Raw genomic sequence first — 15,709 nt, 5'->3', positions numbered from 1 at the left:
AAGCAATAAAAATTAAATTCATGAGCCAAAGAGGAACAAAATATTTGTTGTATTTAAAAACTTAAAACAGAAAAAAAATAAAAAAATTAAACAAGTTTACCATAAAATAAAATAAAAATATGAAATTATTTTGCAGAGTCAGAGCCTGTTTCTAGGCCAGCTGAGCCTGAAGTATATCAGAGTGAAACAAGTTGGTGGAAATCATTTGAAGTTGGTTTTTATTGCCGTTGTCCTGGCTTTAATAAAATGTGGCCACATTTGAGCACCTGCTGTGCCCGCAGGCACTTGGATATGGTTTTGTTTGTTGTTCTTGTTAGGCAGGTGGGCTCATAGCTTTTGTCCAGTGGCAGTCTGGTAGTCTGGCCGTGTGGCACTCTGGCAGTCAGTTGTCAGGAGCGTTGACAAAAAGTGTGTACTTCATTTTGATATGGCCACAATTGCGGCGTTAACATGGCAGCCATGTTTAAGCTGTTCATAAATCAAATTGGCTTTTATCGTGCTGGCCATTTGTCAGTGCACCTTTTACATGGTCAACGCTTTTCAGCCGCAATTTCCATTGCCGTTGATTAAATAAACCAAAATCGAAATTCTGTTTGGGCTTGCGCTGCCGAGGCGCCAGTACATAAATATTATTTTCGTAAATCTCAATGAAATATGGCCAGACAACTTTGACGAATGGCTATGCGCTGCCCCAGCACATATGCATACGGAATGTTCATAAATAAATAAATGAATTAAATGCCCCAAAATACGTAGAACAGAGCACAGCCTACGGGCCAGGTGCAGGCCAAATAGTAGACAGACGGCCATTTATGACAGACCCAAATGAAAGCCAACACCAGCACCAGATCCAAAATGGAATAAATGCACGAAAAAAAAAAAAGGAACAAAAAAATTAAAAGTCACTTCAAAGCAACAGACGCAGCTTCTGATTTGCATATTTAATGCCATTTGCATAAAGCAAACATAACAAACACCCCATACCCTACCCTAGCCACCTTTCGCTAAATAAATGGGAATTCTAAAAGGTTTCGATCAAGATGGCTCAAAAGGCGAAATAAATTAGCATAAGCTTAAGATAATTATTAGATAAAATGACAACAAATTTTGGAATAAATGTAATTAAACATCAAATATAATTACTACACCAAAATATTTATAAAAATGTATATTCAAAATATTAAGTAAAATTATGATAAAAACAAAAATAAATATGTATATATAAAATAAAATAAAAAAAAAATGATTATAAAAAAAGAAAAAAAAATATTATATATAAATACTACATATACAAATTTATTATAAATAGCTAATAATTTAATTTGGCAATAATGTATAAATTATTTTCAAAAATATATTTAAAATAAATAATTGTATTTTGAATATTAAAAATATACTACTATTAAATTTTCTTAATTTTCAATACAATTGAAATACATATTTTTTAAAGTTTCACATTTAGAAATAATAAATTTAGTTTTAATTTAGTTTATATAATCTTTAATCTTATTCATTTATTTATTTGGCAATAAAATCAACACATTAAATTTGCAATTTATTTCTTTCTTTCGGAAAGATTAAAATATATATATTATAAAAAATAAAATAATATAAATTTAATAGGCACTACACGTCGGAATAGGTCACTCATGTTCTCGTTTATTATTATAAAGGCGAAAGTCGAAACATTTTATTTCTATTAAAATATATTTTATTCTGCTTGAAGTGAAAGAAAACTCTAGTATTTCAGCAAATATTTTGAAAAAAAAGCAGTATTCACCCCTTTTACGGGGTATTTCACAGTTGATCTCACAGAGCTTGTTAATTTAAACTTTCGAATTGCTGCAGAGAAATTCGTACATACCTTTATCGCTTTAATCAGACTCGGCGTTGGGTTCCGTTTGCGACCTGCAATGAAAAAATGCAGAGCACAAAAAACGGGTTTCATATTAGAAATGTTTATAACTTTTCCTTATTCACAGCTTCATAAGAGACAAAAGCGGCAAGCGAACAAAAAAAATGTTGTTTTTTTTTTTTTTTTTTTTTGTATTTTTGGAATTGTAAAGTGAACAATATGCAAATATGTGCTCGGGATGCTAACGGAATTTAAATTTTTAGCTAAGCCCCAAAATATGCCCAGGCTGACCCTTTGTATGACGCATTTCGGGCTGAGGACACGGCACCAAAAGCACAAAAAAAAATAGAAGAAGAAGAACGACAATAAAATTAAATATTCTATTTAATGGCATTCGCCGTATGCCAACTAAGGACAGTTGAAGGAGTCGTGTAGACGTGGCTCGTGTAAATTTTCTGCGCTTTGAAATTGAAGTCCTAAGAGTAACTTTTGTTTCACACTAAGTCTATCAATTGGCTTCATGGAACTCTTCGAGTAACTCATCCTGGCGTGTGTGACTCCTTTGGCAGGTATTAAATTTAACACGCCTATCTTTGATATACGCATAGAGAGAGAGAGAGAGAGAGAGAGAGAGAGAGAGAGAGAGAGAGAGAGAGAGAGAGAGAGAGAGAGAGAGAGAGAGAGAGAGAGAGAGAGGAGGACAGTTAGAGATAGAGTGTGAGTCGAGCAAATTGCATTCGCATTATATCAATTTTATTGCCGAGCCCGGCTATAATTCTCATGTCCCCGCCAGGAGCATGCAAATAAAATGTATAAAAAACGAGATTTTATTGACGGCCTCGAGTTTGGTTCGGCAGCATTTGCCCTTTTTATTCTAATTTCGTGGCCCGGCTTGTTGTTTGGGCTTATCTGCTCTCCACTTGCCCATCGAGCGCAAGGGAAACGCAATTTCGTCTCCCTTTGTTTCATATAAATTAAGCAGATTATATGTAGTCAGATAGCACTCAGTGTGTGTGTGAGTGTGTGTGTGTATAAAAACTGGCAAAGCAGATTGCAAAATCAAGAAAGTAACTTTAAAAGGCACTCAGAAGAGCACACGGGCCGTTGAAAAGACGCCGCAATCGATGACACAAATAATACCTCAATTAAGCCAACCCAAAAAAGAAAAATGAAAAATGATGAAAAAGTAAAAGAAAAGCAAAGAAACCAAATTACGCTTGGGCAGCACAATTCGAAAATTGTGTAGAGCGCAAAACATAATGGAAAACAAGCAACATTTTGTCGAGTATTTTCAGTGCGCCGCAATTTATGCCACAATATTCGACTCAATAGATATTTAATACTCAGTAATTTCTGCAGAAATAGCAAGTAATCGTGTGCTAGGCTGGATAGCCCGACTGCCAGATACCCTGCCTACTACAGAGAACTCTAATATCAAGTACTTTAAGTTCCTTTTGTACATATACAGTAGACAAAACATGCACACACACACACATGCAGGCACATAGGCACATCCTGCTCTTAGGCTTTGATAGGTTTCTTTATCGAAATGAAATGATTCGTTCTGTAACTACTGTTCTATTGCGACTATTTTTGAATAATGACGACTATACCTATGTATTTCTCTATCTGTATACCTATCTATATAGACTTATCTATATCTAACTAGCTATCTATATGTATGTCTCTCTAGCTATCTATCTATCTATCTATACCCATCTATGGCACATCTATGTATGTCTTTATCCTTACACCGCAGCAATATTGTGCACTATTTCAGATGCATAGAAAGCGAGGTACGCATAACTGGAAATAATCTTCAATGACCAAAAGACCGTTATTTGTGGTATTTCAACTAGCATTCATACGAAAATACCAAAGCAGAGGACGGCATAAGGCCAGCAGGACAAGGCTAGATCGACTAAGCTCATCAACCACGCCATGAATTCTGCTATCTGTTACATGCCTTCTTAACAAACCTGTATACCCCAAAATCTCAGTTTAAATGAGTTTAGGGTATACGAAAAAAAATTATGGGAAACACCGCAGCAGCGTCGAACTTCTCTTGCTGTTGCTGCGGATCGAAGGTCGCAATGAGTGGCTCTATATATATATATATATATATGTATACATAATTATATATATATATATATATATATATATATATATATATATATATATATATATCCTACACTGCATATACATATATGTATGTCTGTGAGTGTTGGGCAGCGTGTTGCGCTGTTTACATAATATTTTCATGTATATTTTGCAGCTTGTACATATTTTTTAATGATTTTCTTCTTCTTCGTCTTCAACTTCTTCCCGGTGTTTTTATTTTTACTTTTCTCTGTCGGCCTGCTTTGGCAAACTTTGAAAGGCGACGCCGTATTACAACTCAACTTGCTAGGCGCTTGGCTGGCTCGTGCACTGTGGTTTTCTGTATGTGTGTGTGTGTGTGTGTGTGCCACCCCCACTCGGTCTGACTTGTGTGCGAGAGTGGGGGTGGGGTCCACACAGGGCATAATTGCGCTGCCGTCGAGGCAAATGAAAAACGCCTCGCAATATTGAAGCTGCGAACTTTTCAAGTGTAAGAAATTTAATTTCGAAATGTAGGTTTAACGAACGGAAATTGCTTTCGCTGCCTCAGAATGGAGTAAAAGCTCTTGCTGAGTATTGTTCTCATTCTCCCACGCACCGATACCCTTGGCCCACCCTCTCCGCCTGCCCTTGCCCACCACCGCTTTGGCCATTGTTGTCGGCGCAAAGGCGTAGAGCAACAGCGAAATTTGTACAAAAAGAGAAAACCAGAAAACAAAACACAAAATTTTCTGTATATAAATTCAGCTTTTTGCTGCGTGTTTTCATTTTGCAATTTGTTTGCTTAACTTTCTGATTGAGCTGGTGGCTCATTGCGTCGCATTACGTCAAAGAAAATGAAATTATTTAATGTTTTACATTTGTTCGATGGCTCCCAGAACCACCAGCAGCAATACCACAGAATATCTTCACCCTTGGCCTCATTTTTTGTGCATTACTTTTTATTGTTCACACTTTCTCTCTCTCTCACTCTCATTCTCTCTCTCTCTTTCACTTCAGGGGCCAGGCGGGCGCGTAATTGCGACTGATTTGTTTGGCATTTTGCACGGCCATTTATTTTCGTCATGGTCAGCTTGAGGCTCACCCGCCAGGATGTGGCCAGGCAGACAGGAACGAGGCACAGCGCGTTGATTGAGCCCATTGGGAATTCGACATGGCCAAAGCTGGGAAATGGAACTGCACAAAAATTTGACAAGCTGCCGTCCCACAATTTCTACAGAAATATATATATATATAATATATATTTATGATTCCCTGTATTTATGATTCTCTTTTCAAGTGAAATACTTAAAATGTTAAAATGCGCATAATTTTCAAAATCCAGAAGAGATGCGTAGCTGTTAATATGCTCGACTTTAATTATGTCAAAGTAATTAAAGTGTCATAAACACAAATGTTTTTCAGAAGAAGTGAAGAATTAACAACTTTGCTGAATAATAATGAAATAAAAATTTTATTTTTGTACCAAAGTTTTAAGCTAAGAATATATTTTCTTTATGGCATTCAAATTAAAATATAGCTGCTTGTTATACATATTAAATCTATTAAATTCAAGCAGAATCTAATTAAGGTCATATCTTAGAGCATTTGAATATTAGAGATACAAAATATGTATTACTCAATTTCGAATATTTATTTATTTATATTCATTTTTCAGGGAACTCAAGATGTGTCTCTATGGACAATATATAATGAAATTTGTTTCTATATAGTTATACAAAAAATAAAATAATAAATATAAATATATATATATCCTTCAAATAACAGTGGATTCTCAGATCCCTCCTTTTATTATTAACAGCTCCTGTGCTGGGATTTATTTTGCTTCGAAGTTGTTTTTCTTTATTTCGAAACATTAAGCAAATAATCTGAATCGAATTGTTTGACAAAAACAAGACTTTAATAATGCCGTAGTTAACGCTTGGCGCCAGTGAATTTTTCTGGCTCCCAAAATTGAGAAGGCCCATGAAAGGACGTGCGTTGTGCTACAATTGAAGTAATAACAATAAATACGGCGTAGATAGAAAAAGGAAAAAACGGGATCACAAGTGATGACTTGTAAATGTTGTGAAAATTGGGAAAAAGCGGTAACAGTAGTCTATAATATCTAGGGAGCTCTTGTTATTTTGATAAAAATTTTTACGTATTATAATAATCGGTTTAGTTAAGGTAAAAAAAAAGAATAGTAATAATAAATAAGTAAATAAAATAAAAGAGGTTTAAGAGAATTAAATTAAATATTTATATATATTGAATAAAAAATTTCAATAAATATTGAAATAATAAATAATAATGATTAAAAAATATATATTATTTCAAAAAAAAAAGAATAAATAAATAATAATAATAATAATAATAATAATAATAATAATAATAATAAATAAATAAATACAAATTTAAAAAACATAAAAAAAAATATTTAGAAATATTCTTGTTGAAAAATCTTTGATATTTTAGAAATACATTTTTTTAAATATATATATGTATTTTAAAATACAAAATACAAAACTGGAAAATGTTCAATAAATTTATATTACTCCATCAAAATTGCCATCACATCAATTTAAAAGTGTGCTCCACAGCTCCAAAGCTCCAGTATTTTAATTATAATTCAATCAATTTGTAAATGCTCTTTAAACAATTCATTATGTCTGAGGTATTTAGTCCGCAGCCATTTGCAAATATGGCCCTGAATTGTATGCAAGCTGCAGCAATATTTCGCTGCAACTTAATGGGGCAGCTGTAAAATATTTATGCTGCCATTACTGATAAATACAATGCATATATATTTAAAATAAGCAATACATCAATTTTATAATTTTTTTTAAATAAATATATTGATGAGTTTTTATTTAAAGCACGCAATTAACAGGGGCAATCGCCCATTATTATGCTGCAGCAGGCCATTAAACGTTTCGAGCCAAATACTTTGCCACATTATCGACGGGCCAATTGGCCACACGAAAACCATTGTCTAAGGCTAAGCCGAAGCACTTTGCGAGCACTTTTGGCTTATTAAGCACTCAACCTTTACCCTTGACGGCTGTCAAAAGTGCAGCTGCAGCAGCTAGCAATGGGCCAGTGAGTAGCTGGAAATTCTGGCTGCTCCATTAGCGGCTGGCGGCACTCGCACGGCTTGCATGCGCTTGGCCAAAAGTTTTTGGGCCCCACAAACTTTGTGGCCCAAACTCAACGAACGTTGACAACAGCCATGTGGCCATTGGGATCGATCAACGAAGTCGGCTCGGTTGGGCTTAGATAAAAACATTAATAACATTAGCCTGGCCAAAAACAAACTTATCAAACTTTTGGCCAGCAACAGAACTGACAACAACAACAGCAACAACTCGTAACAAATTGCTTTATTTTCTAATGCTGCTTCTCATCTATTTGCTGCGGCTGCCTGCCGCTTCCTTGATATTTTAGAATATTAACCCAGAGAACTTGCGACGTCCCAGCGAAAAAAATCGAAAATCAATTTTGGTTAATGTGCCCGGGCAAGTTTGCTGTTTTCTCCTTTCTGCTCTCTGCTAGCTGCTAGCTGCTGGCTGCGCGGGGCCACACACACAGCCTGTGGCACGCACACATGTGGCAGCTACGACGCCCCCGCACATAGGACTGTCCGTTCGTCAGTCTGTCGATGCGTCGCCCAAAAATCTAGCTTGGCAAATCTGAATGCGTTGGCAGCGACTCCTGCTGCTGCTGCTATTCCTGCTGCTACTACTCCTGCTGCTGCTGCTGCTGCTGCTGCTGCTGCGCTGACTCCTCTGCTCAGAGTCGACTGTGCTGCCGGTGTCCATAGCATATTTTTGCATATATGTATGTATGTGTAGTTTATGCAAACATTTTTACCCGCCCGCATAAATTATGGCGTTTCTCAACACTTTGCCACACTGCTGTGGAACACTGTCTCGGCCATAAAATTAGACCGTATATAAAGGGTGTGGCCCACAAAAAGTGGCCCAACAATCGCTGTTTATTCTGCATGTCATTTGCATGTGTGTGAGTGTGTGTGTGTGTGTGTGTGTGCGTGGCTTAAAGCTGGTTGAGGCACTCCAATGAATGTGGATGTGCCTAAATGCAAATGTTTCAGTAAGTACTACTAAGTATATGTTTATACAGTATATATAGCATCTATATTTCTATGTACATATATTGCAGAAATATTATGGCTTTTTTTTTTTTAATGGAATAAACCTATATAAAGCCAAAGCCATAGATAATAATTAATACTAGGAAATTAGAATGAATGTTATGATATCTCTTTCGCCTTTTTATTATGAAATTTTATTAGAAGGACGAATCCCAGACAGCATTGAATCCTCCCCCATTTGAGCATAAGACCCAAACGCCATATGAATTCCTGGAATTAATTATATTTATGAATACTGAGAACTGAGAAAAGAAACCTTTTAAAACTGCTTTTCAGCAGCTTCGAAATTCATTCTATTTGACATGTACAAAATACGAGAAATATAGTGAAGGACCGCATTTATAAGGACTCTTTCAATGGCAAACGCTGTCAAAATAGAATACAAATTGAAAAAAAAAAAATAAAATAAATAAAAATAAATAAATTGAGAATAATAAATGTTAAGTAAAATATTTTAAATAATAATTTTTTTTAAAATTATTTAGCTATATAATTTCCACAGTTCTAATTCTAATCGTTTTAGCTTTCTGTTTAAAATATTACGCTCTCCTTCTTCTTCTTTCCTTACGTAAGTTATTCTCGCTCATCGCACTCACGCTCACTGTCGACAGCCTCATAGCCATCGATATGGTTTAGATCGACAGAATTTATATCTATTGTTAGTCAACCTGCTGTTCCCTTTAATCTCTTATTGGCCTTCCTCACCATATAAATTTCCAAGCCGAACTACAACGATTAATGGAAGTTAGCTTAAAACTTCCCTTCACTACAAACGATTCTCTGAAATTCATTTGCCAGGCATGTTTTCTAAAGCAGGAACCCCACATATACACATATTCATAAATTGCATGCCTTAACACAATTTTTTATGCCTGAAACATAATTTCAAATGATATAAATATTACATTTCATTATACTTATACTCATTATACTCTCTCAAATATATATATATATATATATATATATATATATATATATATATATATATATATATATATATATTTATACAATATAAATTTTAGCCTGCGTACTTCCATGTGCTTTTTCAACCCAATTTATGCTTTAAATAATAGTTTCACTTTTGTTTATTTTTATTTGTGTGATTTGATAGCCTGCGGGAATTCAACAGCCCCGGAAACTCTCAACAAATTTTGGAAAACAAAACAAGAACAAAAAAAAAAAAAAAAAAAAAAAAAAGAGTACGACAAATATTTTCTGCTATTTTGTTATCAAAATATTTGAGTTTATTGAGTAAATAAAAAGTTTTGTTTTGACCGAAATGTATGCAGGTCGCTTCATGTTGGGCTTTAACTCTGACGACATTTTAGGCAAATATGAAAATTTATTTTGAATAAAAGGGGAAATGTTGGTGTATCTCAATAGATGCTCATGGCATCAGTTAACAGAAGTGAACAAAATAAATAATAAAATATATGAGTGAAAAGAAGCAAATAATAATAAATAGTTAAATAAGAATAAAAAAAAAAATAAAAAAAAAAAAAAAAAAAACAACAAAAAAACAAAAAAAAAACAAAATATTAATAAAATAAAATAATACTATAATAGTACAATGTAAATAAATAATAATTAAATAACAAACAATTAAGAGAGCTCTAATCGAGACTGCTTTTTTAGCTGCTTTTTAGCTCTACTATAGGAATATATTTGTCGAATAAATCCTCTTATAGTGGATCTATCCGCTTTGAGCCTTCCGAATGTAAAAGTAACTTCAAGTATTTGAATTCCTATATACATATTTGTTGTCTTAAATACTTATAAATAACAATATTTTCCATTTTAAATGAGTATGAAAATTTATATAAAATAATAATATTAAATTCAATCATAATACAAATTTAAATGATCGCAATAAAATATAATAAAATTTATAGCCGCACTGATCGAACTTGAGAACTAACTATTAATAATAAATTAGTTTTTTTTTTTTTTTTTTTTTGATTTCATTTTTCATACCCCTTTATATATATATAAATTTTATAAAAACTTTTTGAGTTTTAAAAGGTCCCATTTTTGTGCAGTGTAGCATTGTTAACAGCATATGCGTACCGCAATTCTTCAATTCAGGTTCGCTTACTATTGACGTACACTTGGAATTGCAAAATGTTTGCTTCTTGTTTAAATAACTGAGCTGTCTGCTGGCTGTTTGCTGCTGCCTGCTCCCTGCTCTCTGCTCTCTGCTCTCGGTGGCCAAGGCATAGTTTTCCACATAAATATGCAGAGTTTTCACTGTAACGATAACTGGCAGCATTTTGACTATGTGGTCGCAGCTGCTCGCTTACTCACTCACACACACACTCACACACTCACCCACACACACACAAATATAGACACGCACACCTTGTGTTGATTTTATTGTACCAAGTACATTAAGAGCAGCGCCTGGCGTACAGCGGCAACGTCATTATCATCAGCATTAGTATCATCATCATCATCATCATCATCACCATCAACACCCATCATCAGCAACGTGTGTTTTCATATGGGAACTAAATGTCTGCTCCATAGACAAGGATGAGAAGCTATTTTGGCTTTGTTATTGTTGTTGTTGTTGTTGTTGTTTGTGTTGCCTTTTTAACGTGCCTCTCTCATGTTATTTACTTAACAATTTACTGAATAATTTAAATAGGCTGACTTGCTTCTCCTGCTGCTGCTCCTGCTGCTGGCATTGTTGTTGTTGCTATTACACTTCCTGTTTGCCACTCACCTCTCCCATGCTGAATTATGAACGTTTGCTTTTTTGCCTGAATTTTCATGGGTGATAGTTGTCCACCCTCGCATTTTCACTATGTGGGTGTCTGCGGCTGTCTCACGCTGACATTTAATGCGGTATGTCTGTGTCTGTGTGCGGGTGGGTGCGACTGTGTCTGTGTGTGTGAGTGTGAGTGTGAGCGTGTTGGCTGCGCTGTGTGTTGATAATGTGCATAATAAGCCTTAATTAATGTTAAATAATGAATTTTCTCATTTGCACGCCAGCAGCCAATGCCGTTGTTGATGCCTCAGCTGAGACGAAGGCTGAATCGGAGGAGGCGGGGGCTGAGGCTGAGGCTGATACCGAAAAGCCAATGCCCCGGGAAAGCCAGGCAGGCGCTTTTCTTGTTAGGCGTATAAGTTTTTCGTGGGCATTACCAAATATTTACAGGTGGCGAAAGCCCCGCCGCGGGCCGCCAGGTAAAACCATCCGCGTCTTGCTTTTGTTGTGGTTTGGCTCCTTCTTCACCTTCAAAAATTTGCCGAGCCGCAGCGCAAATATTTTAAACTTATTTTCAGTATTTTTTGTTGTTGTTTCCTTTTGTTGTTGTGTTTTCAATGTATGTATGTTTGGCCTGTTGTTAATTAAAATTACTATGAAAAGGGTTTTGTTTGCCTTTTACTGGACTGAGGCCGGTGAATTTTAATTTGTCGGAATGCGCATGAAAAGGAGCCCGAAAATGTTCATTCAGCTGGGGGAAAGGTCGCAAATACACTCGAAAATATAGGTTTTGTGCCCCGGCCCGGAAAAATTATTTGCAAGCAACAACAAAAAAACTATCAATTAGAGATAAGCACTAAAAATACGTTTATATTCAACTTAATTAATCGCCCAATTAAATGTGAATGACTCTGGCCAAAAATAAACTTTAATTGAATATGCAAATTTGAAAAGGTCGAGGCTGAACCATTTGTGTGAAGCTAAAGCTTGATTATTAAATAAACAATATTTGAATGGGTTAAGCACTTTAGGGAAATCGAATATCAAGTTTAATTTGGGTGGATTATTTTGCATATTACATTAAATAAATATTGAGATGGGCGAAACATGTTTTGGGAAATTGAATATTTTAGGTAGAAAATAAGAAATATGTGCGCATATATGGACGATGAAATTTTCTACATTTTTAGATCAAATCATTCAAATCAAATGGTTTCTAATCAAGATTTTTGTGAATAGTCCAAAGTAATTAGTTTATTTTATTTTGATTTCAATTGTTTGGACAAATTCCTAAAATTCATATTATGATAGAAATTGTGTACACTAGTTAAAAAATATATTATTATTTTGCTCTGCTTCTACATTTCAAAAATTATTCTAGTTTAATTTTTTTTGTATTTTATTGACGAGGCAATTGCAATTTGAATTATGAAAATATTATTTATACCAGTTAAAAAACTCTAATCAAGTTCCGGATTCCTGAAACATTTTATAATTTTTAATTGTAATTCCATGACAAAAATATATTTTCAATAGCTGAGTATATCAACTTAAGAAACATTGCGCCAATCGTTATTGAGTATGGAATATGAGGCAGATAAAGAATGTTGGTATGGGAAATTCTTTATACCAAATATATGAAGAATTGCTATATAAACAAATTAAACAAACATATAAACTGATTATGTGAATACATTTACATATTAATTCATGCGAAATACACTCCCTATATTTTACAATAGATGAAATATATGAAGCTCATGCTATATACATAAAAAAGCCAATTGACAGGTTGATTTAAGAATAGGTAAGAGACAGAGGTAATTCCGAAATAATGATGAATATTTACCAAGATTTTCATTCACAATTACTAATATTATAAAAAACAGTAGATGGGAGGCCCATTGCCTAGGCTTATTATAAAACTAATATTGAATGAATCGAAATTGAATATTGAACTTTCGATATTCACCATATTAAAATTGAATTAAGTTTCTGAATAATTTGATTAAATTTGGTATAAATCATAATTCATATATTTTCAATTATTCCAACTTTACTACAAAGAGAGGGTTTTATATAATTCCCATGTTGCCCCTGCAAGTTCTAAGGCGAATATTGTATAATAATATAATTTTATATTGAATATTGAATACTGAATACTGAATACTGAATATTGAAATTAAGTACTACTTATGAATATTTTAATAATATTATTTATAATATAGATCTTCTATATCTTCAACCGTTACTCAATAATAATTCAAGAACTTTATATAGTTATAAAGACAGCAAAGTTATATGCCTCATACTCTTGAAGGAAATATATTTATATATTGACCAGATAAATCAACTTGCTCACTTAATTAGCCAAGTTTATGAGCAGCTGCTCAGACCAGCATTCATTGCCATCGAAACTTGTTTTCCTATTGCCAAACTTTTCGCAAACAGTTCAAAGTTGAACAAACTGGAAATATGTTTTCAATAAAGCCAAAAGCAAATAGCCAATGCCAGTTGACATAATTAGACAAATGCAAATACACATAGCTATACACAAATATGTATATTTATGTATGTGTGTTTAACTGTATAACTGTACAGCTGTAGATTGGGGACGAATTTGTGACATTATCCTAGAGCTGGTGCATAAAAAGTTCCAAACTCTCGCAATATTGTTCAGTTTTATGCACACACACAGAAAGAGAGAGATAGATAGATAGAGAGAGATGGAGAGGGAGACAGATAGACAGCTGGGACTATTAGTATTAATGTTCAGCAGAAATTAGATATAACGTACCCCCAGTAAAATGGTTGTCCAAAACTTGTTGTTGTTGTTGTTAAAGTTGCTGTTGTTGTTCTTGTTGTTGTTGTTGTTCTTGTTGTTGTTGATCCACTTTGTTGCTGTCACAGTTGCGTTGGTCGAAAATCAATGCGCAAATATTTTATCCTTTCTATATGACAGACTTACGCACACACACGCACATTGACACACACACACACACGCACACGCACATGCACACATGTACACATGCGGAAAATGATGGCAGGCAATGAAAAAAGTGAGCGACAGCCGCCGCAGCAAAAGGGAAAAACTCAAGAAAAAAGTTGCTTAGCTCGACGATTTTATTGTGCGCCGCAGCGCTTGATTAGCCGGCGCCCAGCTTCACACACACACATATATATAGAGAGAGTAACTATATACACATATACATATATATATTTTATTGCAATCTTACTTTATGCGAGCGCTGTACTTTTATTGGTTTCTGTTGTTCGCACTTATTACTGTAAATATATATATATACATATATATATCATTCTCCATGGGTCTTCCCCCCTTGTTGAATTGAAGTTTTTCTCAGTTTCGAGTTTTCTTGTTTTTTTTTTTTTTCGGTTTCTTGTTTTGTTTTGTTGTTTGCTCGCTTTTAAATTTGTGTTTGGTTTTCACTCGAATTTCACTTCTGGGTGGCCACAGCTGCTGAGTGCCATGTCAATCAAAATCAATCAAATTTCGTTACACTTGTCAAGCTCCTTTCCCACTTTCCATTTACTCGCTCGTTAGCATTTACACATGTTTCATCTTGTCGTCGTTGTCGACGTTCTCCTTGTTGTTGTTGTAGTTGTTGTCGCGTTGTTGGCTCAATTTGCGAGCTTGAAATTCACGTGCTAAATGCATTCCCCACGCTAGTCTCTCACACGAAATTTACGGCTTTCGCGTTGTCTGCTGCCCGGCAAATGCGCGTTTACCGTTACCCGTTTAACAGTTAGCACGTGTCTTGCGCTACTTTTATTTATGCTATTTTTTTTTTTTTCCACTTTAAAAGGCAAATTCGAAGCGTTGCCAACTCACTGTGCTCACTTTCTTTAGTTTACTTTTAGATTTTCTATTTTTTGTTTACTTCCTTTTTTTTGGGTTTGCTCTGTTTTGGATTTGCGCTTTGTAACGGTTAAATTGCAACTGAACTGCACCACGCACGACGCCAACACCCCGTCCGTCTGCGTGCTTATGGGGCTCACGCTGTGTTCGCTGTGTCTGTCGTTAACGGCGTACGCTATGAGACTGCTTGGCCGCAACGCTTCGACGACTTTCAGCAGGCGTTCGTCTGCCTGCCTGCCAGCCGGGCAGAGCTACGGCGTCAGCAGCGTCGTCGTCGTCGTCGTCGTCGTGGTCGCCGTTATCATCGGCATCGTGCTGTCGGCTTTCTCGTCGTTGTACTCCTCGTGTCGTCGTCTTTTCGAAAACTGTTATACGTGCAGGCGCATTCAGTGCTAAGCGCTGCAGCGGCGCTGCTCGAGAGAGCGCAAAAGAGAGAGACAGAGAGCTGAAATAGTAGCTTACGCTCAGCGCGAACGAGTGCGAAAAGAGTTCGAGTTGGCTTTTATTTTTTGATTTCTATTTGGATTTTGATTTTCATTTTTAGTGCTTTGCGGTATGTGATTTATATGTCGCCGTAAAAATGCATAATAAATGCGGGTTATCAAATTAAAATTAAGCAACTAAATAAAGATGTTAGCCACGATAAATATCAATATTAAATGTAGCAAAGAACAAAATTTAAGTATTTGATATGAAAGTAATTTGTCAGTATTAACGGAAAAGAGAAAATATATCTATTTAGGATATTGACTAAAATTATGAACAAGTCAAGCAAAAGTATAATATTTTTGTTAACTTCTTAAGCAAAGAACAAAACATTAATTTACTTGATATGAACTAAATTTACGTACATTTCAGAATTTTAGATATTATATCTTTCCAATATATTGAATAATTAAACTGTATATTAAAAAAAAAAAAAAAAAAATTATTAGTTATATTTTTATAGCTTTTTTTTATAGTTTAAGACTCTTAAATAATTTATTATAATTTTTTAGTAACAAAAAAAACAAA

General features: G+C 34.6%; 1 protein-coding gene across 2 annotated transcripts in view; it reads right to left on the bottom strand.

Moving 5' to 3' along the window:
* LOC26527530 overlaps positions 1 to 14,891 on the bottom strand; it is a 60,087-nt gene extending 45,196 nt beyond the window's left edge. Inside the window, exons 1-2 of one of the 2 annotated variants that reach the window (XM_044009169.1) lie at positions 13,616 to 14,891; positions 1,865 to 1,908 (exon numbers count right to left, since the gene is read on the bottom strand). The gene's annotated coding sequence lies outside the window, so the exon portion shown is untranslated. The remainder of the gene's footprint in view (positions 1 to 1,864; positions 1,909 to 13,615) is intronic. The other variant, XM_044009170.1, reaches the window with a different exon arrangement.
* Positions 14,892 to 15,709: the final 818 nt, after the last annotated feature.

The sequence above is a fragment of the Drosophila mojavensis genome, unplaced genomic scaffold (assembly GCF_018153725.1).
Source record: "Drosophila mojavensis isolate 15081-1352.22 unplaced genomic scaffold, ASM1815372v1 contig_49, whole genome shotgun sequence".
Classification (NCBI taxonomy): Eukaryota; Metazoa; Arthropoda; class Insecta; order Diptera; family Drosophilidae; genus Drosophila; species Drosophila mojavensis.
The sequence above is the reverse complement of the archived record's forward strand: the minus strand, read 5'-3'. Positions and strand labels throughout refer to the sequence as shown.